Source organism: Triticum aestivum, chromosome 3B (assembly GCF_018294505.1).
Source record: "Triticum aestivum cultivar Chinese Spring chromosome 3B, IWGSC CS RefSeq v2.1, whole genome shotgun sequence".
NCBI classification, from domain to species: Eukaryota; Viridiplantae; Streptophyta; class Magnoliopsida; order Poales; family Poaceae; genus Triticum; species Triticum aestivum.
In genome coordinates, this window is record NC_057801.1 from 592,909,182 (window position 1) to 592,915,134 (window position 5,953).

Below are 5,953 nucleotides of genomic sequence, written 5' to 3' on the forward strand. Positions count from 1 at the left end.
AATGAAGGATGTTGAAGGTGTCGCTGAAATGTACTCTAGGCTTGCTCTCATCACAAATGAGAGTGCCGTCTTAGGAAGTGAAGAGATGACCGACAAATTCATCATCAAAAAGATCTTGAGATCCTTGGATGGAAAATATGACACCGTGTGCACATTGATCCAAATGATGCCAAATCACAAAGATCTTAAGCCAACAAAAGTCATTGGAAGAATTGTTGCTCATGAGATGTCACTCAAGGACAAAGAAGAGCTTCACAACAAGTCTAGTGGTGCTTACAAAGCCTCATGTGATGCTCCTACATCATCAAGTGGGAAACAAACATTTAATGAAGAACTAAGCTTAATGGTGAAGACCTTCAACAAATTCTACAAGATTAGAATCAAGGAAAGAAGTTCCAAGTCAAGTTCCTACAATGACAAAAGATCTTCTAGTTGTGAGCGAAACTGCTACAATTGTGGAAGACACAGACACTACTCCAATGCGTGTACAGCTCCCTATAAAAGAAGAGAAGACTCACCTTAAAGAAGAAGCAAAAAGGAATAATCACCTCCAAGAGAGAGAAGGAGTAGAGACGATCGTTACGAACGAAGAATCTCTCGAAGAAGCAAGGATTCAGAAAGGAAGGACAAGTCATCAAGGAGCTACACAAAACGAAGACATCAAGCTCATGTTGGTGAATGGGTATCCGGCTCCGACTCCGACCATCACTCCGAGAGAAGTTATCACTTCGACTACGAATATACTCAAGATGAAGGTGTTGCCGGTCTAGTACTTGTGTCAACCAACTCCTACGACATATTTGACTCACCAAATGAAGGTATTGGGAGATGCTTCATGGCTAAAGGCCCCAAGGTAACACACCCCGAGTATGTTGATTTCAATAGTGATGAAGATGACTTGCTAGGTGATGATGATTTACTTGTTGACAACTCTAGTGATGAATACTATGATGAAGCATCAATTAATCATGCTAAAACGAATGACAATGATAAGGAGAAGATTGAGCCTCTAAGTAAAGAACTAAACACTCTTAAGTTAGCTCATGAAACTACTTTAGAAGATCATCGAGAACTTTTAAAACCTCATGAGAAGTTACGCTTCGAAAAGCTCAATCTTGAGCAAGAACATGAGTTCTTAAAGGCCAACGATGATGATCTTCGGAAGAAAAGTTCTTCTTACATTGCCAAGCGTTTAATCTTATCTACTTACATGCCACAAGTAAAGTCTAGCAACAAGAACAAGAAATATTCTTCTTCTAGTAGCAACAACAATCATGCTAAATCCAATATTGTTGCTTCTAGTAGTTCTCTTGATTCCACTAATGATTCTCTTAGCCAAGTTACACTTTAGCAAGAAAATAGCTTTTTGAAGGGAATTATAGAGAAAGATGTTTACAAAAGCCTTGCCGGAAGTAAGCAACTTGAGGAAATTGTACCCAGCAAGGAAGACACCGGAAGAATCAAGGTGTTGGTTTTGAACGTAAGTTCAATGCCAATGGAGTTGAGTGGGAAGAAGATCAATACCCCAAGACGAAGTTTGTTCCTCAACAAGAGAAGTATGACCCTACTTCCTTCAAGGGGACACAAGCTCAAGATGATCTTCCACCACAAGACCACAAGCTAAAAGACAAGGATATGCTTCAAGAAGATATTGATGAATTTGAAGTTGCTCCGAAGGCCTTGGTCAAGTGGGTTCCCAAGACTTCATCAAGTTCTACTTCATCAAGTACATCTACAACTCCAAGGATTCCCATCAAGATGATGTGGATCTCGAAGAAGAAGAACTAGAGAGTTCTTGAGGGTCACTCCGCCAATATACTTCACTTATATTTATTTTGGCAAGGACAAGTGCAAACAACTTCCACATCTTGCACTAGTTCAAGGGTCACAAACCCTCTTGATGTTAAGACAAGGGACAAGGTAACCTAATGCTTTCATGGACATCATCATGTGTGTGCTTCACTCTATGTCTATGGATATCCTTGTTTGTTCCTTGTGGGACTAACCCATGTAGGTATTGAAAGTCCAACTCACTCCGATGGACTGCTTCGAATGATCTACTTCAACAATGAGCATCCACATCTTCGATATCTACATGAAGTCATCATCGACAAAACCCAAGGTTAGTTGATCCCTCTTAAGGGGGGATATCACATATAGGGGGAGCTTTACTCTAAGAATTGAGCTAAGGCAACTCTAATGGTGTGAACATAACAATGCTTTATGTGAAAGTGGTAACCCCACTTGTGCTTAACCATGCCAAATAGTGAACTTCCTGAAATGATTATCTTGAAATAGCATTAGTTCAATGAGCTATATGTTGTTAAGAATAAAACCACGCAGGGATTAGTTGCACTTTCACATGTCTTGATGTAGTGTTGAAGTTACCCGCTAATAGCAGTAACACAAGCTCGATGAAGTCGCTACCAGAATCTGTTCGACTTCTTCAGTCTCAACTTCAAGCAGAAAGACATGGTTCAGCTCAACTCCTATTGGAAGTCCAATCTGTATGGAAGATTGCTACTTGTGAGTTGCATTGGGATTTTCCCCGAAGAGGAAGGGTGAAGCAATATAGTAGTAGAAAGTATATCCCTTAGTAGAGAACCAGGGTTATCGAACCAAAAGAAGAACCACGGAAACACCCGTCAATACTACCTAAACACACAAGAGCAAATACTTGCACCAAACACGGGCAAGAGGCTTGTCAATCCCCTTGTACTCGTTAATTGCATGGTAATAGGTGATAGAAAAATTGAAAATAAAATAAAATAAATAAAATTGCAGCAAGGTATTTTTTTGTTTTTGTAATATGTTTAACATAGACCCCGGGGCCATAGTTTTCAGTAGAGGCTTCTCTCATAAAAATAACATACAGTGGGTAGACAAATTACTGCTGGGCGATTAATAGAAAAGCGTGTAGTTATGAAGTTATGCATGGCATGATCATGTATATAGGCATTACGTCTGTGACAAGTAGGCCGACTCCTACCTGCATCTACTACTATTACTCCACCAATCGACCGCTATCCAGCATGCATCTATGGTATTAAGTTCATGACAAACAAAGTAACACTTTAAGCAAGATGACATAATGTAGATAGAATAAACCAAGCAATATGATTAAACCCCATCGTTTTCCCCCTAGTAGCAACAATATAAATACGTACCTCGCTATCCCTGGTATCACTGGGTGAGGACATCGCAAGATTGAACCTACTACTATGCACCACTTCCACTAAAGAGCAACGAATCAACTTGGCCAAAGAAAACCTGTAGAACAGAAAGCATTACATAGGTATAACAATCACACATAATAAATTTCAGAAAAGACTCAATTACTTTCAATGAATATTATGATCATAAACCCACAATTCATCCGATCCCAACAAACACACCACAAAAGAAGATTACATCGGATCGATCTCCGAAGAGAACATTGTATTGAAGATCAAAAAGAGAGAAAAAGCCATCTAGCTAATCACTATGGACCCATAGGTCTATTGTGCAATAACCACACATCATCGGCAAGGCTACAAGGTTGATGTAGAAGCCCTCCATGGTCGATCCCACCTCTAACAGAGTACCAAAAAAGGCCTCCAGATGGGATCGCGGAAAAATAGAAGTATGCGGTGGCAAAAAAATTGTTTCGGGTGTCTCTGTTGGTTTTGGGATTTATGGGAATTTATAGGCTTGGAATTAGATCAATCGAAGATATGTGGGCCCACAAGCTTAGGTGGCACCACCTGGGCGAGCATCGTGTGAGCTTGTGGCTCTCCCATACGTATTGTGGCCTCCTCCTGAAGCTTCTAGGGCCCCTTCTGATCTAGAAAAAAATCACCGTGAAGTTTCATCATGTTTGGACTTCATTTAGTACTGTTTTTCTGTGAAAAATAAAATAGGCAACAACAGGAACTGGCACTGGACACTGAGTTAATAGGTTAGTTCCAAAAATGTATAAAATTTCAAATAAAGTATCTAAGATTGCTGATATAATAGCATGAAACAATAAAAAATTATCGATACCTTTAAGATGTATCAAAGATCAAAGAGAAGTCCAGTGCGTCCATTGATGCTATGTAGCTAGAGTTGGAGGATATAAGCATTAAACAAGGGTAGTCTCATCAGCTTCCTCAGCTGCTTGCACTGCAGTTCCTGGGCAGGGTTAACCTTTCTTGAACTATGTTGAAGTGTTGTTGGTTCTGGATATTATTTTTTCAGCGTGTTTACTTGCACCGATGGCGACCTTTGATGCCCAGTGTATGTAATCTGCAGTCTAGTTACACTTTATTATCACTGGTGGTGAACTTTGATGCCCAAAGGATGTAATATGTCATGATTTCTTTATTGTATAGTCTAGGTTTATTCTTAGTCATTATGTTGTAATTTATTTTCTGTTTATGCTATCGTCACTCTCTGAAAAGGTCATAAGCTTTGACCGAGGACAATGGGCAGAAACTTCATTAGTCCATCAGTGGTATACAAAAAAATTATGCTACGCAAACGGGTCGTACCGCAACTCGCTATATGGCCCGAAACATAGGCCCACAATCATCTCGGGCCATTAGTAGGCCTAAATGTAAACTGACACCCAAGTAGTTTTGGGCCTTTAACATGTTGAGTAAACTGCGTGCCTTAGTTGGGACAAAAAATACCATGGACTTTTACGACGTTGAAAAGTAGATCAGGCCTGAATTGTGATGTATAATTCACGGGTCGATAGCAGGCCGAATTATACCTCGGCTCATGATTGCCCCAATTACATGAAAAGCCGTTAACAGGACAAAATTTATCTCGGGCCTTGGTTGGCCCAAGCACATTGTGGGCTGTAAGCAGGCTGAAAAAAGTGGGCTAGTATTAGGCCCAACTATATCACATGCCGTTAACCAACCAAAATTTATCTCGGGCCTTTGTTAGCCCAATCATATTATGGTCTGTAAGCAAGACGGATGCAAAGCAAACCTTATTTAGGCCCAACTATATCACAAGCCTTTACACTACCAGGGAAAAGCCTAGCAGTAGCATGGGTCTAAGGGCTATCAATAGCGCGGGGTCCCGCGCTACTGGTACAATGTTGTAGCTAACTTTTAGCAGTAGCGCGTTTGACCCGCACTACTGGTATATATGGGTAGCAGTAGCGGGCTTCACTGAAACATGTTACCGCTAATAGCTGTAGCGCTTTATTTTAAACAGCGGTACTGCTAAGTGCATACTGCTGCTAAGTACATACCCCTCACTACTATTATTGTTATTAGTTTCTGAAAAAAATTCTGCTGCATATTTCTTTTGTATTTGTACAGGTTTTATATAATAAACTCTATCATATCATACACATACAAATGTAATCATAGCATACACATACAAATAGTATCATCAAATCATGTCATCATCATAATCTTCGTCTAACCCAAATTGATGTCTCTTGTCATCATCTCGAAATAGCGATACAAGTCTCGAATACTTGCAACTACATCGTCATCCATCTAAACAATGGTATAGACGAGAAGAGATATCACTGTGAGTGAGAGTGAAACTATGCAGTACATGAGGCGGCAATTATGATTTCTCTCTCGCGCTAGCATGAACCTCAAGTAACTAGCTTCTGCTTCTTGTCTGCTTTTGAACCCTTTATGGCTGGCGCCCAAGAACCGCTCCACGTGCACTTGATGCTGATGACCCACAAGTATAGGGGATCAATCATAGTCCTTTTGATAAGTAAGAGTGTCAAACCCAACAAGGAGCAGAAGGAAATGAAAAGTGGTTTTCAGCAAGGTAATTTCTGCAAGCACTCAAATTGTCGGTAACGAGTAGCTTGATAGCAAGATAATTTATAACAAGCAAGTAATAGTAATGGTAAATAAAGTGCAGCAAGGTAGCCCAATCCTTTTGTGGCAAAGGACAGGCCAAAACGATCTCTTATAATAAGCAAAGTGTTCTTGAGGGCTCACATGAATTT